This window comes from Felis catus, assembly GCF_018350175.1.
Source record: "Felis catus isolate Fca126 chromosome E2 unlocalized genomic scaffold, F.catus_Fca126_mat1.0 chrE2_random_Un_scaffold_55, whole genome shotgun sequence".
NCBI classification, from domain to species: Eukaryota; Metazoa; Chordata; class Mammalia; order Carnivora; family Felidae; genus Felis; species Felis catus.
This window is the reverse complement of record NW_025408521.1, coordinates 118,718-142,885: the sequence shown is the minus strand read 5'-3', so window position 1 is coordinate 142,885 and position 24,168 is coordinate 118,718.

Genomic DNA, 24,168 nt, shown 5'->3' with positions numbered 1-24,168 from the left:
TGAAAGATGGGCTCACACCAATAAAGACACCCGCCAAGCTCTGGGTTCCCTGCTCAGAAACCCTCGGGGAAGTTCGGAGGGATAGGTTGCACAAAATGGGTTGTGCTCCTGCTCACTCGGGGCCTCCACGCCCGGGGCTGTATCTTACCATGGCTCATCAGGGCTGAAGCCTCTCCCTGTACCCCACAGAAACGGGTCAGTGTTTCCCACACAGCCTCCAGAATAGGGGGTCTCAGCTAAGAAACTTACGGGGAAGGATGGACAAGTGGGAGACACAGTATGCCATGCAGCCCCCTCCAGCGGCTATGCAGCAAGCACAAAATCCCTAGGAGGCATATGCCTGAATCCTGAAAAGCCAACAAACCCTTCCTCTCAGCTCCGAAACTCCCGGGTTAGGACCGAGGGATACGAGACCCAGAATCCCAAACACCTGCTACGAGCCCCGGCCTCCAGGCCCTGAGTCATTCCCATGGCTCACCATGGCTGGAGCCGTTCCCTGTACCTGAGATAAAGGGGTCACAGAACCAGAAACAGTCTCCAGACACTGGGTTCTCAGCTCAGAAACTCCCCAGAAAGGTGGGAGGGATTGGGGACCCAAAATGGGAAGTGCCCCGCTCGCCCTCCAGGCCCGGGGCTGCTCGCCCCGGGCCTCCAGGCCCGGGGCTGCTCGCCCCGGGCCTCCAGGCCCGGGGCTGCTCGCCCCGGGCCTCCAGGCCCGGGGCTGCTCGCCCCGGGCCTCCAGGCCCGGGGCTGCTCGCCCCGGGCCTCCAGGCCCGGGGCTGCTCGCCCCGGGCCTCCAGGCCCGGGGCTGCTCGCCCCGGGCCTCCAGGCCCGGGGCTGCTCGCCCCGGGCCTCCAGGCCCGGGGCTGCTCGCCCCGGGCCTCCAGGCCCGGGGCTGCTCGCCCCGGGCCTCCAGGCCCGGGGCTGCTCGCCCCGGGCCTCCAGGCCCGGGGCTGCTCGCCCCGGGCCTCCAGGCCCGGGGCTGCTCGCCCCGGGCCTCCAGGCCCGGGGCTGCTCGCCCCGGGCCTCCAGGCCCGGGGCTGCTCGCCCCGGGCCTCCACGCCCGGGGCTGCTCGCCCCGGGCCTCCAGGCCCGGGGCTGCTCGCCCCGGGCCTCCAGGCCCGGGGCTGCTCGCCCCGGGCCTCCACGCCCGGGGCTGCTCGCCCCGGGCCTCCACGCCCGGGGCTGCTCGCCCCGGGCCTCCACGCCCGGGGCTGCTCGCCCCGGGCCTCCACGCCCGGGGCTGCTCGCCCCGGGCCTCCACGCCCGGGGCTGCTCGCTATGGCTCACTATGCCTGAAGCCGTTCCTGTACCTGAAAGATGGGCTCACACCAATAAAGACACCCGCCAGGCTCTGGGTTCCCTGCTCAGAAACCCTCGGGGAAGTTCGGAGGGATAGGTTGCACAAAATGGGTTGTGCTCCTGCTCGCCCGGGGCCTCCACGCCCGGGGCTGTATCTTACCATGGCTCATCAGGGCTGAAGCCTCTCCCTGTACCCCACAGAAACGGGTCAGTGTTTCCCACACAGCCTCCAGGCCAGGGGGTCTCAGCTAAGAAACTTACGGGGAAGGATGGAGAAGTGGGAGACACAGAATGCCATGCAGCCCCCTCCAGGGGCTATGCAGCAAGCACAAAATCCCTAGGAGGCATATGCCTGAATCCTGAAAAGCCAACAAACCCTTCCTCTCAGCTCCGAAACTCCCGGGTTAGGACCGAGGGATGCGAGACCCAGAATCCCAAACACCTGCTTCGAGCCCCGGCCTCCAGGCCCTGAGTCGTTCCCATGGCTCACCATGGCTGGAGCCGTTCCCTGTACCTGAGATAAAGGGGTCACAGAACCAGAAACAGTCTCCAGACACTGGGTTCTCAGCTCAGAAACTCCCCAGAAAGGTCGGAGGGATTGGGGACACAAAATAGGAAGTGCCCCGCTCGCCCCCAGGCCCGGGGCGAGCTCGCCCCGGGCCTGGAGGCCCGGGGCGAGCAGCCCCGGGCCTGGAGGCCCGGGCTGCTCGCCCCGGGCCTGGAGGCCCGGGGCGAGCAGCCCCGGGCCTGGAGGCCCGGGGCTGCAGCCCCGGGCCTGGAGGCCCGGGGCTGCAGCCCCGGGCCTGGAGGCCCGGGGCGAGCAGCCCCGGGCCTGGAGGCCCGGGGCGAGCAGCCCCGGGCCTGGAGGCCCGGGGCGAGCGGGGCACTTCCTATTTTGTGTCCCCAAACCCTCGGACCTTTCTGGGGAGTTTCTGAGCTGAGACCCCTGTGTCTGGAGCCTGTTTCTGGTTCTGTGACCCCTTTATCTCAGGTACAGGGAAAGGCTCCAGCCATGGTGAGCCATGGTAACGACTCAGGGCCTGGAGGCCGGGGCTCGTAGCAGGTGTTTGGGATTCTGGGTCTCGCATCTCTCGGTCCTAACCCGGGAGTTTCGGAGCTGAGAGGAAGGGTTTGTTGGCTTTTCAGGATTCAGGCATATGCCTCCTTGGGTTTTTGGGCTTGTTGCATAGCCCCCGGAGGGGCTGCATTGCATTCTGGGTCTCCCACTTCTCCATCCTTCCCCGTAAGTTTCTTAGTTGAGACCCCCTGGTCTGGAGGCTGTGTGGGAAACACTGACCCGTTTCTGTCGGGTACAGGGAGAGGCTTCAGCCCTGATGAGCCATGGTAAGATACAGCCCCGGGCGTGGAGGCCTGGGGCGAGCAGGAGCACTATCCATTTTGTGCATCCTATCCCTCCGAACTTCCCCGGGAGATTCTGAGCAAGGAACCCAGAGCCTGGCGGGTGTTTGTGTTTGTGTGAGCCCATCTTTCAGGTACAGGAACGGCTTCAGGCACAGTGAGCCATAGCGAGCAGCCCCGGGCCTGGAGGCCCGGGGCGAGCAGCCCCGGGCCTGGAGGCCCGGGGCGAGCAGCCCCGGGCCTGGAGGCCCGGGGCGAGCAGCCCCGGGCCTGGAGGCCCGGGGCGAGCAGCCCCGGGCCTGGAGGCCCGGGGCGAGCAGCCCCGGGCCTGGAGGCCCGGGGCGAGCAGCCCCGGGCCTGGAGGCCCGGGGCGAGCAGCCCCGGGCCTGGAGGCCCGGGGCGAGCAGCCCCGGGCCTGGAGGCCCGGGGCGAGCAGCCCCGGGCCTGGAGGCCCGGGGCGAGCAGCCCCGGGCCTGGAGGCCCGGGGCGAGCAGCCCCGGGCCTGGAGGCCCGGGGCGAGCAGCCCCGGGCCTGGAGGCCCGGGGCGAGCAGCCCCGGGCCTGGAGGCCCGGGGCGAGCAGCCCCGGGCCTGGAGGCCCGGGGCGAGCAGCCCCGGGCCTGGAGGCCCGGGGCGAGCAGCCCCGGGCCTGGAGGCCCGGGGCGAGCAGCCCCGGGCCTGGAGGCCCGGGGCGAGCAGCCCCGGGCCTGGAGGCCCGGGGCGAGCAGCCCCGGGCCTGGAGGCCCGGGGCGAGCAGCCCCGGGCCTGGAGGCCCGGGGCGAGCAGCCCCGGGCCTGGAGGCCCGGGGCGAGCAGCCCCGGGCCTGGAGGCCCGGGGCGAGCAGCCCCGGGCCTGGAGGCCCGGGGCGAGCAGCCCCGGGCACTGGAGGTCCCCGAAAGCCCCGGGCCTGGAGGCCCGGGGGGAGTTTCTGAGCTGAGACCCCTGTGTCTGGAGCCTGTTTCTGGTTCTGTGACCCCTTTATCTCAGGTACGGGGAGAGGCTCCAGCCATGGTGAGCCATGGTAACGACTCAGGGCCTGGAGGCCGGGGCTCGTAGCAGGTGTTTGGGATTCTGGGTCTCGCAGCTCTCGGGCCTAACCCGGGAGTTTCGGAGCTGAGAGGAAGGGTTTGTTGGCTTTTCAGGATTCAGGCATATGCCTCCTTGGGATTTTGGGCTTGTTGCATAGCCCCTGGAGGGGCTGCATTGGATTCTGGGTCTCCCACTTCTCCATCCTTCCCCGTAAGTTTCTTAGTTGAGACCCCCGGGCCTGGAGGCTGTGTGGGAAACACTGACCCGTTTCTGTCGGGTACGGGGAGAGGCTTCAGCCCTGATGAGGCCCGGGGCGAGCAGCCCCGGGCCTGGAGGCCCGGGGCGAGCGGAGCCCCGGGCCCTATCCCTCCGAACTTCCCCGGGGCGAGCAGCCCCGGGCCTGGAGGGGGGTGTGAGCCCATCTTTCAGGTACAGGAACGGCTTCAGGCACAGTGAGCCGGGGCGAGCAGCCCCGGGCCTGGAGGCCCGGGGCGAGCAGCCCCGGGCCTGGAGGCCCGGGGCGAGCAGCCCCGGGCCTGGAGGCCCGGGGCGAGCAGCCCCGGGCCTGGAGGCCCGGGGCGAGCAGCCCCGGGCCTGGAGGCCCGGGGCGAGCAGCCCCGGGCCTGGAGGCCCGGGGCGAGCAGCCCCGGGCCTGGAGGCCCGGGGCGAGCAGCCCCGGGCCTGGAGGCCCGGGGCGAGCAGCCCCGGGCCTGGAGGCCCGGGGCGAGCAGCCCCGGGCCTGGAGGCCCGGGGCGAGCAGCCCCGGGCCTGGAGGCCCGGGGCGAGCAGCCCCGGGCCTGGAGGCCCGGGGCGAGCAGCCCCGGGCCTGGAGGCCCGGGGCGAGCAGCCCCGGGCCTGGAGGCCCGGGGCGAGCAGCCCCGGGCCTGGAGGCCCGGGGCGAGCAGCCCCGGGCCTGGAGGCCCGGGGCGAGCAGCCCCGGGCCTGGAGGCCCGGGGCGAGCAGCCCCGGGCCTGGAGGCCCGGGGCGAGCAGCCCCGGGCCTGGAGGCCCGGGGCGAGCAGCCCCGGGCCTGGAGGCCCGGGGCGAGCAGCCCCGGGCCTGGAGGCCCGGGGCGAGCAGCCCCGGGCCTGGAGGCCCGGGGCGAGCAGCCCCGGGCCTGGAGGCCCGGGGCGAGCAGCCCCGGGCCTGGAGGCCCGGGGCGAGCAGCCCCGGGCCTGGAGGCCCGGGGCGAGCAGCCCCGGGCCTGGAGGCCCGGGGCGAGCAGCCCCGGGCCTGGAGGCCCGGGGCGAGCAGCCCCGGGCCTGGAGGCCCGGGGCGAGCAGCCCCGGGCCTGGAGGCCCGGGGCGAGCAGCCCCGGGCCTGGAGGCCCGGGGCGAGCAGCCCCGGGCCTGGAGGCCCGGGGCGAGCAGCCCCGGGCCTGGAGGCCCGGGGCGAGCAGCCCCGGGCCTGGAGGCCCGGGGCGAGCAGCCCCGGGCCTGGAGGCCCGGGGCGAGCAGCCCCGGGCCTGGAGGCCCGGGGCGAGCAGCCCCGGGCCTGGAGGCCCGGGGCGAGCAGCCCCGGGCCTGGAGGCCCGGGGCGAGCAGCCCCGGGCCTGGAGGCCCGGGGCGAGCAGCCCCGGGCCTGGAGGCCCGGGGCGAGCAGCCCCGGGCCTGGAGGCCCGGGGCGAGCAGCCCCGGGCCTGGAGGCCCGGGGCGAGCAGCCCCGGGCCTGGAGGCCCGGGGCGAGCAGGAGCAGCCCGGGCCTATCCCTCCGAACTTCCCCGGGGCGAGCAGCCCCGGGCCTGGAGGCCCGGGGCGAGCAGCCCCGGCCTGGAGGCCCGGGGCGAGCAGCCCCGGGCCTGGAGGCCCGGGGCGAGCAGCCCCGGGCCTGGAGGCCCGGGGCGAGCAGCCCCGGGCCTGGAGGCCCGGGGCGAGCAGCCCCGGGCCTGGAGGCCCGGGGCGAGCAGCCCCGGGCCTGGAGGCCCGGGGCGAGCAGCCCCGGGCCTGGAGGCCCGGGGCGAGCAGCCCCGGGCCTGGAGGCCCGGGGCGAGCAGCCCCGGGCCTGGAGGCCCGGGGCGAGCAGCCCCGGGCCTGGAGGCCCGGGGCGAGCAGCCCCGGGCCTGGAGGCCCGGGGCGAGCAGCCCCGGGCCTGGAGGCCCGGGGCGAGCAGCCCCGGGCCTGGAGGCCCGGGGCGAGCAGCCCCGGGCCTGGAGGCCCGGGGCGAGCAGCCCCGGGCCTGGAGGCCCGGGGCGAGCAGCCCCGGGCCTGGAGGCCCGGGGCGAGCGGGGCACTTCCTATTTTGTGTCCCCAAACCCTCGGACCTTTCTGGGGAGTTTCTGAGCTGAGACCCCTGTGTCTGGAGCCTGTTTCTGGTTCTGTGACCCCTTTATCTCAGGTACAGGGAAAGGCTCCAGCCATGGTGAGCCATGGTAACGACTCAGGGCCTGGAGGCCGGGGCTCGTAGCAGGTGTTTGGGATTCTGGGTCTCGCATCTCTCGGTCCTAACCCGGGAGTTTCGGAGCTGAGAGGAAGGGTTTGTTGGCTTTTCAGGATTCAGGCATATGCCTCCTTGGGTTTTTGGGCTTGTTGCATAGCCCCCGGAGGGGCTGCATTGGATTCTGGGTCTCCCACTTCTCCATCCTTCCCCGTAAGTTTCTTAGTTGAGACCCCCGGGCCTGGAGGCTGTGTGGGAAACACTGACCCGTTTCTGTCGGGCCCGGGGAGAGGCTTCAGCCCTGATGAGCCAGGGTAAGCAGCCCCGGGCCTGGAGGCCCGGGGCGAGCGGAGCACTATCCATTTTGTGCATCCTATCCCTCCGAACTTCCCCGGGAGATTCTGAGCAAGGAACCCAGAGCCTGGCGGGTGTTTGTGTTTGTGTGAGCCCATCTTTCAGGTACAGGAACGGCTTCAGGCACAGTGAGCCATAGCGAGCAGCCCCGGGCCTGGAGGCCCGGGGCGAGCAGCCCCGGGCCTGGAGGCCCGGGGCGAGCAGCCCCGGGCCTGGAGGCCCGGGGCGAGCAGCCCCGGGCCTGGAGGCCCGGGGCGAGCAGCCCCGGGCCTGGAGGCCCGGGGCGAGCAGCCCCGGGCCTGGAGGCCCGGGGCGAGCAGCCCCGGGCCTGGAGGCCCGGGGCGAGCAGCCCCGGGCCTGGAGGCCCGGGGCGAGCGGGGCACTTCCTATTTTGTGTCCCCAAACCCTCGGACCTTTCTGGGGAGTTTCTGAGCTGAGACCCCTGTGTCTGGAGCCTGTTTCTGGTTCTGTGACCCCTTTATCTCAGGTACAGGGAAAGGCTCCAGCCATGGTGAGCCATGGTAACGACTCAGGGCCTGGAGGCCGGGGCTCGTAGCAGGTGTTTGGGATTCTGGGTCTCGCATCTCTCGGTCCTAACCCGGGAGTTTCGGAGCTGAGAGGAAGGGTTTGTTGGCTTTTCAGGATTCAGGCATATGCCTCCTTGGGTTTTTGGGCTTGTTGCATAGCCCCCGGAGGGGCTGCATTGGATTCTGGGTCTCCCACTTCTCCATCCTTCCCCGTAAGTTTCTTAGTTGAGACCCCCTGGTCTGGAGGCTGTGTGGGAAACACTGACCCGTTTCTGTCGGGTACAGGGAGAGGCTTCAGCCCTGATGAGCCATGGTAAGATACAGCCCCGGGCGTGGAGGCCCGGGGCGAGTGGAGCACTATCCATTTTGTGCATCCTATCCCTCCGAACTTCCCCGGGAGATTCTGAGCAAGGAACCCAGAGCCTGGCGGGTGTTTGTGTTTGTGTGAGCCCATCTTTCAGGTACAGGAACGGCTTCAGGCACAGTGAGCCATAGCGAGCAGCCCCGGGCGTGGAGGCCCGGGGCGAGCAGCCCCGGGCCTGGAGGCCCGGGGCGAGCAGCCCCGGGCCTGGAGGCCCGGGGCGAGCAGCCCCGGGCCTGGAGGCCCGGGGCGAGCAGCCCCGGGCCTGGAGGCCCGGGGCGAGCAGCCCCGGGCCTGGAGGCCCGGGGCGAGCAGCCCCGGGCCTGGAGGCCCGGGGCGAGCGGGGCACTTCCTATTTTGTGTCCCCAAACCCTCGGACCTTTCTGGGGAGTTTCTGAGCTGAGACCCCTGTGTCTGGAGCCTGTTTCTGGTTCTGTGACCCCTTTATCTCAGGTACAGGGAAAGGCTCCAGCCATGGTGAGCCATGGTAACGACTCAGGGCCTGGAGGCCGGGGCTCGTAGCAGGTGTTTGGGATTCTGGGTCTCGCATCTCTCGGTCCTAACCCGGGAGTTTCGGAGCTGAGAGGAAGGGTTTGTTGGCTTTTCAGGATTCAGGCATATGCCTCCTTGGGTTTTTGGGCTTGTTGCATAGCCCCCGGAGGGGCTGCATTGGATTCTGGGTCTCCCACTTCTCCATCCTTCCCCGTAAGTTTCTTAGTTGAGACCCCCTGGTCTGGAGGCTGTGTGGGAAACACTGACCCGTTTCTGTCGGGTACAGGGAGAGGCTTCAGCCCTGATGAGCCATGGTAAGATACAGCCCCGGGCGTGGAGGCCCGGGGCGAGTGGAGCACTATCCATTTTGTGCATCCTATCCCTCCGAACTTCCCCGGGAGATTCTGAGCAAGGAACCCAGAGCCTGGCGGGTGTTTGTGTTTGTGTGAGCCCATCTTTCAGGTACAGGAACGGCTTCAGGCACAGTGAGCCATAGCGAGCAGCCCCGGGCGTGGAGGCCCGGGGCGAGCAGCCCCGGGCGTGGAGGCCCGGGGCGAGCAGCCCCGGGCGTGGAGGCCCGGGGCGAGCAGCCCCGGGCCTGGAGGCCCGGGGCGAGCAGCCCCGGGCCTGGAGGCCCGGGGCGAGCAGCCCCGGGCCTGGAGGCCCGGGGCGAGCAGCCCCGGGCCTGGAGGCCCGGGGCGAGCAGCCCCGGGCCTGGAGGCCCGGGGCGAGCAGCCCCGGGCCTGGAGGCCCGGGGCGAGCAGCCCCGGGCCTGGAGGCCCGGGGCGAGCAGCCCCGGGCCTGGAGGCCCGGGGCGAGCAGCCCCGGGCCTGGAGGCCCGGGGCGAGCAGCCCCGGGCCTGGAGGCCCGGGGCGAGCAGCCCCGGGCCTGGAGGCCCGGGGCGAGCGGGGCACTTCCTATTTTGTGTCCCCAAACCCTCGGGCCTGGAGGCCCGGGGCGAGCAGCCCCGGGCCTGGAGGCTGTTTCTGGTTCTGTGACCCCTTTATCTGGAGGCCCGGGGCGAGCAGCCCCAGCCATGGAGGCCCGGGGCGAGCAGCCCCGGGCCTGGAGGCCCGGGGCGAGCAGCCCCGGGCCTGGGATCCCGGGGCGAGCAGCCCCGGGCCTAACCCGGGAGTTTCGGAGCTGAGCAGGAAGGGTTTGTTGGCTTTTCAGGATTCAGGCATATGCCTCCTTGGGTTTTTGGGCTTGTTGCATAGCCCCCGGAGGGGCTGCATGGATTCTGGGTCTCCCACTTCTCCATCCTTCCCCGTAAGTTTCTTAGGTGAGACCCCCGGGCCTGGAGGCCCGGGGCGAGCAGCCCCGGGCCTGGAGGCCCGGGGCGAGGCTTCAGCCCTGGAGCCGGGGCGAGCAGCCCCGGGCCTGGAGGCCCGGGGCGAGTGGAGCACATCCATTTTGTGCATCCTATCCCTCCGAACTGCCCCGGGAGGCCCGGGGCGAGCAGCCCAGAGCCTGGAGGCCCGGGGCGAGCAGCCCATCTTTCAGGTACAGGAACGGCTTCAGGCACAGTGAGCCGGGGCGAGCAGCCCCGGGCCTGGAGGCCCGGGGCGAGCAGCCCCGGGCCTGGAGGCCCGGGGCGAGCAGCCCCGGGCCTGGAGGCCCGGGGCGAGCAGCCCCGGGCCTGGAGGCCCGGGGCGAGCAGCCCCGGGCCTGGAGGCCCGGGGCGAGCAGCCCCGGGCCTGGAGGCCCGGGGCGAGCAGCCCCGGGCCTGGAGGCCCGGGGCGAGCGGGGCACTTCCTATTTTGTGTCCCCAAACCCTCGGACCTTTCTGGGGAGTTTCTGAGCTGAGACCCCTGTGTCTGGAGCCTGTTTCTGGTTCTGTGACCCCTTTATCTCAGGTACAGGGAAAGGCTCCAGCCATGGTGAGCCATGGTAACGACTCAGGGCCTGGAGGCCCGGGGCTCGTAGCAGGTGTTTGGGATTCTGGGTCTCGCATCTCTCGGTCCTAACCCGGGAGTTTCGGAGCTGAGAGGAAGGGTTTGTTGGCTTTTCAGGATTCAGGCATATGCCTCCTTGGGTTTTTGGGCTTGTTGCATAGCCCCCGGAGGGGCTGCATTGGATTCTGGGTCTCCCACTTCTCCATCCTTCCCCGTAAGTTTCTTAGTTGAGACCCCCTGGTCTGGAGGCTGTGTGGGAAACACTGACCCGTTTCTGTCGAGGCCCGGGGAGAGGCTTCAGCCCTGATGAGCCATGGTAAGATACAGCCCCGGGCGTGGAGGCCCGGGGCGAGTGGAGCACTATCCATTTTGTGCATCCTATCCCTCCGAACTTCCCCGGGAGATTCTGAGCAAGGAACCCAGAGCCTGGCGGGTGTTTGTGTTTGTGTGCAGCCCATCTTTCAGGTACAGGAACGGCTTCAGGCACAGTGAGCCATAGCGAGCAGCCCCGGGCGTGGAGGCCCGGGGCGAGCAGCCCCGGGCCTGGAGGCCCGGGGCGAGCAGCCCCGGGCCTGGAGGCCCGGGGCGAGCAGCCCCGGGCCTGGAGGCCCGGGGCGAGCAGCCCCGGGCCTGGAGGCCCGGGGCGAGCAGCCCCGGGCCTGGAGGCCCGGGGCGAGCAGCCCCGGGCCTGGAGGCCCGGGGCGAGCAGCCCCGGGCCTGGAGGCCCGGGGCGAGCAGCCCCGGGCCTGGAGGCCCGGGGCGAGCAGCCCCGGGCCTGGAGGCCCGGGGCGAGCAGCCCCGGGCCTGGAGGCCCGGGGCGAGCAGCCCCGGGCCTGGAGGCCCGGGGCGAGCAGCCCCGGGCCTGGAGGCCCGGGGCGAGCAGCCCCGGGCCTGGAGGCCCGGGGCGAGCAGCCCCGGGCCTGGAGGCCCGGGGCGAGCAGCCCCGGGCCTGGAGGCCCGGGGCGAGCAGCCCCGGGCCTGGAGGCCCGGGGCGAGCAGCCCCGGGCCTGGAGGCCCGGGGCGAGCAGCCCCGGGCCTGGAGGCCCGGGGCGAGCAGCCCCGGGCCTGGAGGCCCGGGGCGAGCAGCCCCGGGCCTGGAGGCCCGGGGCGAGCAGCCCCGGGCCTGGAGGCCCGGGGCGAGCAGCCCCGGGCCTGGAGGCCCGGGGCGAGCGGGGCACTTCCTATTTTGTGTCCCCAAACCCTCGGACCTTTCTGGGGAGTTTCTGAGCTGAGACCCCTGTGTCTGGAGCCTGTTTCTGGTTCTGTGACCCCTTTATCTCAGGTACAGGGAAAGGCTCCAGCCATGGTGAGCCATGGTAACGACTCAGGGCCTGGAGGCCGGGGCTCGTAGCAGGTGTTTGGGATTCTGGGTCTCGCATCTCTCGGTCCTAACCCGGGAGTTTCGGAGCTGAGAGGAAGGGTTTGTTGGCTTTTCAGGATTCAGGCATATGCCTCCTTGGGTTTTTGGGCTTGTTGCATAGCCCCCGGAGGGGCTGCATTGGATTCTGGGTCTCCCACTTCTCCATCCTTCCCCGTAAGTTTCTTAGTTGAGACCCCCTGGTCTGGAGGCTGTGTGGGAAACACTGACCCGTTTCTGTCGGGTACTGGGAGAGGCTTCAGCCCTGATGAGCCATGGTAAGATACAGCCCCGGGCGTGGAGGCCCGGGGCGAGTGGAGCACTATCCATTTTGTGCATCCTATCCCTCCGAACTTCCCCGGGAGATTCTGAGCAAGGAACCCAGAGCCTGGCGGGTGTTTGTGTTTGTGTGAGCCCATCTTTCAGGTACAGGAACGGCTTCAGGCACAGTGAGCCATAGCGAGCAGCCCCGGGCGTGGAGGCCCGGGGCGAGCAGCCCCGGGCGTGGAGGCCCGGGGCGAGCAGCCCCGGGCGTGGAGGCCCGGGGCGAGCAGCCCCGGGCCTGGAGGCCCGGGGCGAGCAGCCCCGGGCCTGGAGGCCCGGGGCGAGCAGCCCCGGGCCTGGAGGCCCGGGGCGAGCAGCCCCGGGCCTGGAGGCCCGGGGCGAGCAGCCCCGGGCCTGGAGGCCCGGGGCGAGCAGCCCCGGGCCTGGAGGCCCGGGGCGAGCAGCCCCGGGCCTGGAGGCCCGGGGCGAGCAGCCCCGGGCCTGGAGGCCCGGGGCGAGCAGCCCCGGGCCTGGAGGCCCGGGGCGAGCAGCCCCGGGCCTGGAGGCCCGGGGCGAGCAGCCCCGGGCCTGGAGGCCCGGGGCGAGCGGGGCACTTCCTATTTTGTGTCCCCAAACCCTCGGACCTTTCTGGGGAGTTTCTGAGCTGAGACCCCTGTGTCTGGAGCCTGTTTCTGGTTCTGTGACCCCTTTATCTCAGGTACAGGGAAAGGCTCCAGCCATGGTGAGCCATGGTAACGACTCAGGGCCTGGAGGCCGGGGCTCGTAGCAGGTGTTTGGGATTCTGGGTCTCGCATCTCTCGGTCCTAACCCGGGAGTTTCGGAGCTGAGAGGAAGGGTTTGTTGGCTTTTCAGGATTCAGGCATATGCCTCCTTGGGTTTTTGGGCTTGTTGCATAGCCCCCGGAGGGGCTGCATTGGATTCTGGGTCTCCCACTTCTCCATCCTTCCCCGTGAGTTTCTTAGTTGAGACCCCCTGGTCTGGAGGCTGTGTGGGAAACACTGACCCGTTTCTGTCGGGTACTGGGAGAGGCTTCAGCCCTGATGAGCCATGGTAAGATACAGCCCCGGGCGTGGAGGCCCGGGGCGAGTGGAGCACTATCCATTTTGTGCATCCTATCCCTCCGAACTTCCCCGGGAGATTCTGAGCAAGGAACCCAGAGCCTGGCGGGTGTTTGTGTTTGTGTGAGCCCATCTTTCAGGTACAGGAACGGCTTCAGGCACAGTGAGCCATAGCGAGCAGCCCCGGGCGTGGAGGCCCGGGGCGAGCAGCCCCGGGCGTGGAGGCCCGGGGCGAGCAGCCCCGGGCCTGGAGGCCCGGGGCGAGCAGCCCCGGGCCTGGAGGCCCGGGGCGAGCAGCCCCGGGCCTGGAGGCCCGGGGCGAGCAGCCCCGGGCCTGGAGGCCCGGGGCGAGCAGCCCCGGGCCTGGAGGCCCGGGGCGAGCAGCCCCGGGCCTGGAGGCCCGGGGCGAGCAGCCCCGGGCCTGGAGGCCCGGGGCGAGCAGCCCCGGGCCTGGAGGCCCGGGGCGAGCAGCCCCGGGCCTGGAGGCCCGGGGCGAGCAGCCCCGGGCCTGGAGGCCCGGGGCGAGCAGCCCCGGGCCTGGAGGCCCGGGGCGAGCAGCCCCGGGCCTGGAGGCCCGGGGCGAGCAGCCCCGGGCCTGGAGGCCCGGGGCGAGCAGCCCCGGGCCTGGAGGCCCGGGGCGAGCAGCCCCGGGCCTGGAGGCCCGGGGCGAGCAGCCCCGGGCCTGGAGGCCCGGGGCGAGCAGCCCCGGGCCTGGAGGCCCGGGGCGAGCGGGGCACTTCCTATTTTGTGTCCCCAAACCCTCGGACCTTTCTGGGGAGTTTCTGAGCTGAGACCCCTGTGTCTGGAGCCTGTTTCTGGTTCTGTGACCCCTTTATCTCAGGTACAGGGAAAGGCTCCAGCCATGGTGAGCCATGGTAACGACTCAGGGCCTGGAGGCCGGGGCTCGTAGCAGGTGTTTGGGATTCTGGGTCTCGCATCTCTCGGTCCTAACCCGGGAGTTTCGGAGCTGAGAGGAAGGGTTTGTTGGCTTTTCAGGATTCAGGCATATGCCTCCTTGGGTTTTTGGGCTTGTTGCATAGCCCCCGGAGGGGCTGCATTGGATTCTGGGTCTCCCACTTCTCCATCCTTCCCCGTAAGTTTCTTAGTTGAGACCCCCTGGTCTGGAGGCTGTGTGGGAAACACTGACCCGTTTCTGTCGGGTACTGGGAGAGGCTTCAGCCCTGATGAGCCATGGTAAGATACAGCCCCGGGCGTGGAGGCCCGGGGCGAGTGGAGCACTATCCATTTTGTGCATCCTATCCCTCCGAACTTCCCCGGGAGATTCTGAGCAAGGAACCCAGAGCCTGGCGGGTGTTTGTGTTTGTGTGAGCCCATCTTTCAGGTACAGGAACGGCTTCAGGCACAGTGAGCCATAGCGAGCAGCCCCGGGCGTGGAGGCCCGGGGCGAGCAGCCCCGGGCGTGGAGGCCCGGGGCGAGCAGCCCCGGGCCTGGAGGCCCGGGGCGAGCAGCCCCGGGCCTGGAGGCCCGGGGCGAGCAGCCCCGGGCCTGGAGGCCCGGGGCGAGCAGCCCCGGGCCTGGAGGCCCGGGGCGAGCAGCCCCGGGCCTGGAGGCCCGGGGCGAGCAGCCCCGGGCCTGGAGGCCCGGGGCGAGCAGCCCCGGGCCTGGAGGCCCGGGGCGAGCAGCCCCGGGCCTGGAGGCCCGGGGCGAGCAGCCCCGGGCCTGGAGGCCCGGGGCGAGCAGCCCCGGGCCTGGAGGCCCGGGGCGAGCAGCCCCGGGCCTGGAGGCCCGGGGCGAGCAGCCCCGGGCCTGGAGGCCCGGGGCGAGCAGCCCCGGGCCTGGAGGCCCGGGGCGAGCAGCCCCGGGCCTGGAGGCCCGGGGCGAGCAGCCCCGGGCCTGGAGGCCCGGGGCGAGCAGCCCCGGGCCTGGAGGCCCGGGGCGAGCAGCCCCGGGCCTGGAGGCCCGGGGCGAGCAGCCCCGGGCCTGGAGGCCCGGGGCGAGCAGCCCCGGGCCTGGAGGCCCGGGGCGAGCAGCCCCGGGCCTGGAGGCCCGGGGCGAGCGGGGCACTTCCTATTTTGTGTCCCCAAACCCTCGGACCTTTCTGGGGAGTTTCTGAGCTGAGACCCCTGTGTCTGGAGCCTGTTTCTGGTTCTGTGACCCCTTTATCTCAGGTACAGGGAAAGGCTCCAGCCATGGTGAGCCATGGTAACGACTCAGGGCCTGGAGGCCGGGGCTCGTAGCAGGTGTTTGGGATTCTGGGTCTCGCATCTCTCGGTCCTAACCCGGGAGTTTCGGAGCTGAGAGGAAGGGTTTGTTGGCTTTTCAGGATTCAGGCATATGCCTCCTTGGGTTTTTGGGCTTGTTGCATAGCCCCCGGAGGGGCTGCATTGGATTCTGGGTCTCCCACTTCTCCATCCTTCCCCGTAAGTTTCTTAGTTGAGACCCCCTGGTCTGGAGGCTGTGTGGGAAACACTGACCCGTTTCTGTCGGGTACGGGGAGAGGCTTCAGCCCTGATGAGCCATGGTAAGATACAGCCCCGGGCGTGGAGGCCCGGGGCGAGTGGAGCACTATCCATTTTGTGCATCCTATCCCTCCGAACTTCCCCGGGAGATTCTGAGCAAGGAACCCAGAGCCTGGCGGGTGTTTGTGTTTGTGTGAGCCCATCTTTCAGGTACAGGAACGGCTTCAGGCACAGTGAGCCATAGCGAGCAGCCCCGGGCGTGGAGGCCCGGGGCGAGCAGCCCCGGGCGTGGAGGCCCGGGGCGAGCAGCCCCGGGCCTGGAGGCCCGGGGCGAGCAGCCCCGGGCCTGGAGGCCCGGGGCGAGCAGCCCCGGGCCTGGAGGCCCGGGGCGAGCAGCCCCGGGCCTGGAGGCCCGGGGCGAGCAGCCCCGGGCCTGGAGGCCCGGGGCGAGCAGCCCCGGGCCTGGAGGCCCGGGGCGAGCAGCCCCGGGCCTGGAGGCCCGGGGCGAGCAGCCCCGGGCCTGGAGGCCCGGGGCGAGCAGCCCCGGGCCTGGAGGCCCGGGGCGAGCAGCCCCGGGCCTGGAGGCCCGGGGCGAGCAGCCCCGGGCCTGGAGGCCCGGGGCGAGCAGCCCCGGGCCTGGAGGCCCGGGGCGAGCAGCCCCGGGCCTGGAGGCCCGGGGCGAGCAGCCCCGGGCCTGGAGGCCCGGGGCGAGCAGCCCCGGGCCTGGAGGCCCGGGGCGAGCAGCCCCGGGCCTGGAGGCCCGGGGCGAGCAGCCCCGGGCCTGGAGGCCCGGGGCGAGCAGCCCCGGGCCTGGAGGCCCGGGGCGAGCAGCCCCGGGCCTGGAGGCCCGGGGCGAGCAGCCCCGGGCCTGGAGGCCCGGGGCGAGCAGCCCCGGGCCTGGAGGCCCGGGGCGAGCAGCCCCGGGCCTGGAGGCCCGGGGCGAGCAGCCCCGGGCCTGGAGGCCCGGGGCGAGCAGCCCCGGGCCTGGAGGCCCGGGGCGAGCAGCCCCGGGCCTGGAGGCCCGGGGCGAGCAGCCCCGGGCCTGGAGGCCCGGGGCGAGCAGCCCCGGGCCTGGAGGCCCGGGGCGAGCAGCCCCGGGCCTGGAGGCCCGGGGCGAGCAGCCCCGGGCCTGGAGGCCCGGGGCGAGCAGCCCCGGGCCTGGAGGCCCGGGGCGAGCAGCCCCGGGCCTGGAGGCCCGGGGCGAGCAGCCCCGGGCCTGGAGGCCCGGGGCGAGCAGCCCCGGGCCTGGAGGCCCGGGGCAGCAGCCCGGGCCTGGAGGGGCGAGCAGGCCCGGGCCTCCCGGGGCGACAGCCCCCCTGGAGGCCCGGGGCGAGCAGCCCCGGGCCTGGAGGCCCGGGGCGAGCAGCCCCGGGCCTGGAGGCCCGGGGCGAGCAGCCCCGGGCCTGGAGGCCCGGGGCGAGCAGCCCCGGGCCTGGAGGCCCGGGGCGAGCAGCCCCGGGCCTGGAGGCCCGGGGCGAGCAGCCCCGGGCCTGGAGGCCCGGGGCGAGCAGCCCCGGGCCTGGAGGCCCGGGGCGAGCAGCCCCGGGCCTGGAGGGCCGGGGCGAGCAGCCCCGGGCCTGGAGGCCCGGGGCGAGCAGCCCCGGGCCTGGAGGCCCGGGGCGAGCAGCCCCGGGCCTGGAGGCCCGGGGCGAGCAGCCCCGGGCCTGGAGGCCCGGGGCGAGCAGCCCCGGGCCTGGAGGCCCGGGGCGAGCAGCCCCGGGCCTGGAGGCCCGGGGCGAGCAGCCCCGGGCCTGGAGGCCCGGGGCGAGCAGCCCCGGGCCTGGAGGCCCGGGGCGAGCAGCCCCGGGCCTGGAGGCCCGGGGCGAGCAGCCCCGGGCCTGGAGGCCCGGGGCGAGCAGCCCCGGGCCTGGAGGCCCGGGGCGAGCAGCCCCGGGCCTGGAGGCCCGGGGCGAGCAGCCCCGGGCCTGGAGGCCCGGGGCGAGCAGCCCCGGGCCTGGAGGCCCGGGGCGAGCAGCCCCGGGCCTGGAGGCCCGGGGCGAGCAGCCCCGGGCCTGGAGGCCCGGGGCGAGCAGCCCCGGGCCTGGAGGCCCGGGGCGAGCAGCCCCGGGCCTGGAGGCCCGGGGCGAGCAGCCCCGGGCCTGGAGGCCCGGGGCGAGCAGCCCCGGGCCTGGAGGCCCGGGGCGAGCAGCCCCGGGCCTGGAGGCCCGGGGCGAGCAGCCCCGGGCCTGGAGGCCCGGGGCGAGCAGCCCCGGGCCTGGAGGCCCGGGGCGAGCAGCCCCGGGCCTGGAGGCCCGGGGCGAGCAGCCCCGGGCCTGGAGGCCCGGGGCGAGCAGCCCCGGGCCTGGAGGCCCGGGGCGAGCAGCCCCGGGCCTGGAGGCCCGGGGCGAGCAGCCCCGGGCCTGGAGGCCCGGGGCGAGCAGCCCCGGGCCTGGAGGCCCGGGGCGAGCGGGGCCGGGCCTGGAGGCCCGGGGCGAGCAGCCCCGGGCCTGGAGGCCCGGGGCGAGCAGCCCCGGGCCTGGAGGCCCGGGGCGAGCAGCCCCGGGCCTGGAGGCCCGGGGCGAGCAGCCCCGGGCCTGGAGAGCCGGGGCGAGCAGCCCCGGGCCTGGAGGCCCGGGGCGAGCAGCCCCGGGCCTGGAGGCCCGGGGCGAGCAGCCCCGGGCCTGGGAGGCCCGGGGCGAGCAGGAAGGGCCTGGAGGCCGGCGAGCAGCCGGGTTTTTGGGCCCGGGGCATAGCCCGGGCCTGGAGGCCCGGGGCGAGCAGCCCCGGGCCTGGAGGCCCGGGGCGAGCAGCCCCGGGCCTGGAGGCCCGGGGCGAGCAGCCCCGGGCCTGGAGGCCCGGGGCGAGCAGCCCCGGGCCTGGAGGCCCGGGGCGAGCAGCCCCGGGCCTGCGAGGCCCCGGGGCGAGCAGCCCCGGGCCTGGAGGCCCGGGGCGAGCCAGCCTGGAGGCCCGGGCGAGGGCCCCGGGCACAGTGAGCCGGGGCGAGCAGCCCCGGGCCTGGAGGCCCGGGGCGAGCAGCCCCGGGCCTGGAGGCCCGGGGCGAGCAGCCCCGGGCCTGGAGGCCCGGGGCGAGCAGCCCCGGGCCTGGAGGCCCGGGGCGAGCAGCCCCGGGCCTGGAGGCCCGGGGCGAGCAGCCCCGGGCCTGGAGGCCCGGGGCGAGCAGCCCCGGGCCTGGAGGCCCGGGGCGAGCAGCCCCGGGCCTGGAGGCCCGGGGCGAGCAGCCCCGGGCCTGGAGGCCCGGGGCGAGCAGCCCCGGGCCTGGAGGCCCGGGGCGAGCAGCCCCGGGCCTGGAGGCCCGGGGCGAGCAGCCCCGGGCCTGGAGGCCCGGGGCGAGCAGCCCCGGGCCTGGAGGCCCGGGGCGAGCAGCCCCGGGCCTGGAGGCCCGGGGCGAGCAGCCCCGGGCCTGGAGGCCCGGGGCGAGCAGCCCCGGGCCTGGAGGCCCGGGGCGAGCAGCCCCGGGCCTGGAGGCCCGGGGCGAGCAGCCCCGGGCCTGGAGGCCCGGGGCGAGCAGCCCCGGGCCTGGAGGCCCGGGGCGAGCAGCCCCGGGCCTGGAGGCCCGGGGCGAGCAGCCCCGGGCCTGGAGGCCCGGGGCGAGCGGGGCACTTCCTATTTTGTGTCCCCAAACCCTCGGACCTTTCTGGGGAGTTTCTGAGCTGAGCAGCCCTGTGTCTGGAGCCTGTTTCTGGTTCTGTGACCCCTTTATCTCAGGTACAGGGAAAGGCTCCAGCCATGGTGAGCCATGGTAACGACTCAGGGCCTGGAGGCCCGGGGCTCGTAGCAGGTGTTTGGGATTCTGGGTCTCGCAGCTCTCGGTCCTAACCCGGGAGTTTCGGAGCTGAGCAGGAAGGGTTTGTTGGCTTTTCAGGATTCAGGCATATGCCTCCTTGGGTTTTTGGGCTTGTTGCATAGCCCCCGGAGGGGCTGCATTGGATTCTGGGTCTCCCACTTCTCCATCCTTCCCCGTAAGTTTCTTAGTTGAGACCCCCGGGCCTGGAGGCTGTGTGGGAAACACTGACCCGTTTCTGGAGGCCCGGGGCGAGCAGCTTCAGCCCTGGAGCCATGGTAAGCAGCCCCGGGCCTGGAGGCCCGGGGCGAGTGGAGCACTATCCATTTTGTGCATCCTATCCCTCCGAACTTCCCCGGGAGATTCTGAGCGAGGAACCCAGAGCCTGGCGGGTGTTTGTGTTTGTGTGAGCCCATCTTTCAGGTACAGGAACGGCTTCAGGCACAGTGAGCCATAGCGAGCAGCCCCGGGCCTGGAGGCCCGGGGCGAGCAGCCCCGGGCCTGGAGGCCCGGGGCGAGCAGCCCCGGGCCTGGAGGCCCGGGGCGAGCAGCCCCGGGCCTGGAGGCCCGGGGCGAGCAGCCCCGGGCCTGGAGGCCCGGGGCGAGCAGCCCCGGGCCTGGAGGCCCGGGGCGAGCAGCCCCGGGCCTGGAGGCCCGGGGCGAGCAGCCCCGGGCCTGGAGGCCCGGGGCGAGCAGCCCCGGGCCTGGAGGCCCGGGGCGAGCAGCCCCGGGCCTGGAGGCCCGGGGCGAGCAGCCCCGGGCCTGGAGGCCCGGGGCGAGCAGCCCCGGGCCTGGAGGCCCGGGGCGAGCGGGGCACTTCCTATTTTGTGTCCCCAAACCCTCGGACCTTTCTGGGGAGTTTCTGAGCTGAGACCCCTGTGTCTGGAGCCTGTTTCTGGTTCTGTGACCCCTTTATCTCAGGTACAGGGAAAGGCTCCAGCCATGGTGAGCCATGGTAACGACTCAGGGCCTGGAGGCCGGGGCTCGTAGCAGGTGTTTGGGATTCTGGGTCTCGCATCTCTCGGTCCTAACCCGGGAGTTTCGGAGCTGAGAGGAAGGGTTTGTTGGCTTTTCAGGATTCAGGCATATGCCTCCTTGGGTTTTTGGGCTTGTTGCATAGCCCCCGGAGGGGCTGCATTGGATTCTGGGTCTCCCACTTCTCCATCCTTCCCCGTAAGTTTCTTAGTTGAGACCCCCTGGTCTGGAGGCTGTGTGGGAAACACTGACCCGTTTCTGTCGGGTCCGGGGAGAGGCTTCAGCCCTGATGAGCCATGGTAAGATACAGCCCCGGGCGTGGAGGCCCGGGGCGAGTGGAGCACTATCCATTTTGTGCATCCTATCCCTCCGAACTTCCCCGGGAGATTCTGAGCAAGGAACCCAGAGCCTGGCGGGTGTTTGTGTTTGTGTGAGCCCATCTTTCAGGTACAGGAACGGCTTCAGGCACAGTGAGCCATAGCGAGCAGCCCCGGGCGTGGAGGCCCGGGGCGAGCAGCCCCGGGCGTGGAGGCCCGGGGCGAGCAGCCCCGGGCCTGGAGGCCCGGGGCGAGCAGCCCCGGGCCTGGAGGCCCGGGGCGAGCAGCCCCGGGCCTGGAGGCCCGGGGCGAGCAGCCCCGGGCCTGGAGGCCCGGGGCGAGCAGCCCCGGGCCTGGAGGCCCGGGGCGAGCAGCCCCGGGCCTGGAGGCCCGGGGCGAGCAGCCCCGGGCCTGGAGGCCCGGGGCGAGCAGCCCCGGGCCTGGAGGCCCGGGGCGAGCAGCCCCGGGCCTGGAGGCCCGGGGCGAGCAGCCCCGGGCCTGGAGGCCCGGGGCGAGCAGCCCCGGGCCTGGAGGCCCGGGGCGAGCAGCCCCGGGCCTGGAGGCCCGGGGCGAGCGGGGCACTTCCTATTTTGTGTCCCCAAACCCTCGGACCTTTCTGGGGAGTTTCTGAGCTGAGACCCCTGTGTCTGGAGCCTGTTTCTGGTTCTGTGACCCCTTTATCTCAGGTACAGGGAAAGGCTCCAGCCATGGTGAGCCATGGTAACGACTCAGGGCCTGGAGGCCGGGGCTCGTAGCAGGTGTTTGGGATTCTGGGTCTCGCATCTCTCGGTCCTAACCCGGGAGTTTCGGAGCTGAGAGGAAGGGTTTGTTGGCTTTTCAGGATTCAGGCATATGCCTCCTTGGGTTTTTGGGCTTGTTGCATAGCCCCCGGAGGGGCTGCATTGGATTCTGGGTCTCCCACTTCTCCATCCTTCCCCGTGAGTTTCTTAGTTGAGACCCCCTGGTCTGGAGGCTGTGTGGGAAACACTGACCCGTTTCTGTCGGGTCCGGGGAGAGGCTTCAGCCCTGATGAGCCATGGTAAGATACAGCCCCGGGCGTGGAGGCCCGGGGCGAGTGGAGCACTATCCATTTTGTGCATCCTATCCCTCCGAACTTCCCCGGGAGATTCTGAGCAAGGAACCCAGAGCCTGGCGGGTGTTTGTGTTTGTGTGAGCCCATCTTTCAGGTACAGGAACGGCTTCAGGCACAGTGAGCCATAGCGAGCAGCCCCGGGCGTGGAGGCCCGGGGCGAGCAGCCCCGGGCGTGGAGGCCCGGGGCGAGCAGCCCCGGGCCTGGAGGCCCGGGGCGAGCAGCCCCGGGCCTGGAGGCCCGGGGCGAGCAGCCCCGGGCCTGGAGGCCCGGGGCGAGCAGCCCCGGGCCTGGAGGCCCGGGGCGAGCAGCCCCGGGCCTGGAGGCCCGGGGCGAGCAGCCCCGGGCCTGGAGGCCCGGGGCGAGCAGCCCCGGGCCTGGAGGCCCGGGGCGAGCAGCCCCGGGCCTGGAGGCCCGGGGCGAGCAGCCCCGGGCCTGGAGGCCCGGGGCGAGCAGCCCCGGGCCTGGAGGCCCGGGGCGAGCAGCCCCGGGCCTGGAGGCCCGGGGCGAGCAGCCCCGGGCCTGGAGGCCCGGGGCGAGCAGCCCCGGGCCTGGAGGCCCGGGGCGAGCAGCCCCGGGCCTGGAGGCCCGGGGCGAGCAGCCCCGGGCCTGGAGGCCCGGGGCGAGCAGCCCCGGGCCTGGAGGCCCGGGGCGAGCAGCCCCGGGCCTGGAGGCCCGGGGCGAGCAGCCCCGGGCCTGGAGGCCCGGGGCGAGCAGCCCCGGGCCTGGAGGCCCGGGGCGAGCGGGGCACTTCCTATTTTGTGTCCCCAAACCCTCGGACCTTTCTGGGGAGTTTCTGAGCTGAGACCCCTGTGTCTGGAGCCTGTTTCTGGTTCTGTGACCCCTTTATCTCAGGTACAGGGAAAGGCTCCAGCCATGGTGAGCCATGGTAACGACTCAGGGCCTGGAGGCCGGGGCTCGTAGCAGGTGTTTGGGATTCTGGGTCTCGCATCTCTCGGTCCTAACCCGGGAGTTTCGGAGCTGAGAGGAAGGGTTTGTTGGCTTTTCAGGATTCAGGCATATGCCTCCTTGGGTTTTTGGGCTTGTTGCATAGCCCCCGGAGGGGCTGCATTGGATTCTGGGTCTCCCACTTCTCCATCCTTCCCCGTAAGTTTCTTAGTTGAGACCCCCTGGTCTGGAGGCTGTGTGGGAAACACTGACCCGTTTCTGTCGGGTCCGGGGAGAGGCTTCAGCCCTGATGAGCCATGGTAAGATACAGCCCCGGGCGTGGAGGCCCGGGGCGAGTGGAGCACTATCCATTTTGTGCATCCTATCCCTCCGAACTTCCCCGGGAGATTCTGAGCAAGGAACCCAGAGCCTGGCGGGTGTTTGTGTTTGTGTGAGCCCATCTTTCAGGTACAGGAACGGCTTCAGGCACAGTGAGCCATAGCGAGCAGCCCCGGGCGTGGAGGCCCGGGGCGAGCAGCCCCGGGCCTGGAGGCCCGGGGCGAGCAGCCCCGGGCCTGGAGGCCCGGGGCGAGCAGCCCCGGGCCTGGAGGCCCGGGGCGAGCAGCCCCGGGCCTGGAGGCCCGGGGCGAGCAGCCCCGGGCCTGGAGGCCCGGGGCGAGCAGCCCCGGGCCTGGAGGCCCGGGGCGAGCAGCCCCGGGCCTGGAGGCCCGGGGCGAGCAGCCCCGGGCCTGGAGGCCCGGGGCGAGCAGCCCCGGGCCTGGAGGCCCGGGGCGAGCAGCCCCGGGCCTGGAGGCCCGGGGCGAGCAGCCCCGGGCCTGGAGGCCCGGGGCGAGCAGCCCCGGGCCTGGAGGCCCGGGGCGAGCAGCCCCGGGCCTGGAGGCCCGGGGCGAGCAGCCCCGGGCCTGGAGGCCCGGGGCGAGCAGCCCCGGGCCTGGAGGCCCGGGGCGAGCAGCCCCGGGCCTGGAGGCCCGGGGCGAGCAGCCCCGGGCCTGGAGGCCCGGGGCGAGCAGCCCCGGGCCTGGAGGCCCGGGGCGAGCAGCCCCGGGCCTGGAGGCCCGGGGCGAGCAGCCCCGGGCCTGGAGGCCCGGGGCGAGCGGGGCACTTCCTATTTTGTGTCCCCAAACCCTCGGACCTTTCTGGGGAGTTTCTGAGCTGAGACCCCTGTGTCTGGAGCCTGTTTCTGGTTCTGTGACCCCTTTATCTCAGGTACAGGGAAAGGCTCCAGCCATGGTGAGCCATGGTAACGACTCAGGGCCTGGAGGCCCGGGGCGTAGCAGCCCCGGGCCTGGAGGCCCGGGGCGAGCAGCCCCGGGCCTAACCCGGGAGTTTCGGAGCTGAGAGGAAGGGTTTGTTGGCTTTTCAGGATTCAGGCAGCCTCCTTGGGTTTTTGGGCTTGTTGCATAGCCCCCGGAGGGGCTGCATTGGATTCTGGGTCTCCCACCTCCGCTGAGCACCCCCGGGCCTGGAGGCCCGGGGCGAGCAGCCCCGGGCCTGGAGGCCCGGGGCGAGCAGCTTCAGCCCTGATGAGGCCCGGGGCGAGATACAGCCCCGGGCCTGGAGGCCCGGGGCGAGCAGCCCCTGTGCATCCTATCCCTCCGAACTTCCCCGGAGTTCTGAGCAGAACCCCGGGCCTGGAGGCCGGGGCGAGCAGCCCATCTTTCAGGTACAGGAACGGCTTCAGGCACAGTGAGCCGGGGCGAGCAGCCCCGGGCCTGGAGGCCCGGGGCGAGCAGCCCCGGGCCTGGAGGCCCGGGGCGAGCAGCCCCGGGCCTGGAGGCCCGGGGCGAGCAGCCCCGGGCCTGGAGGCCCGGGGCGAGCAGCCCCGGGCCTGGAGGCCCGGGGCGAGCAGCCCCGGGCCTGGAGGCCCGGGGCGAGCAGCCCCGGGCCTGGAGGCCCGGGGCGAGCAGCCCCGGGCCTGGAGGCCCGGGGCGAGCAGCCCCGGGCCTGGAGGCCCGGGGCGAGCAGCCCCGGGCCTGGAGGCCCGGGGCGAGCAGCCCCGGGCCTGGAGGCCCGGGGCGAGCAGCCCCGGGCCTGGAGGCCCGGGGCGAGCAGCCCCGGGCCTGGAGGCCCGGGGCGAGCAGCCCCGGGCCTGGAGGCCCGGGGCGAGCAGCCCCGGGCCTGGAGGCCCGGGGCGAGCAGCCCCGGGCCTGGAGGCCCGGGGCGAGCAGCCCCGGGCCTGGAGGCCCGGGGCGAGCAGCCCCGGGCCTGGAGGCCCGGGGCGAGCAGCCCCGGGCCTGGAGGCCCGGGGCGAGCAGCCCCGGGCCTGGAGGCCCGGGGCGAGCAGCCCCGGGCCTGGAGGCCCGGGGCGAGCAGCCCCGGGCCTG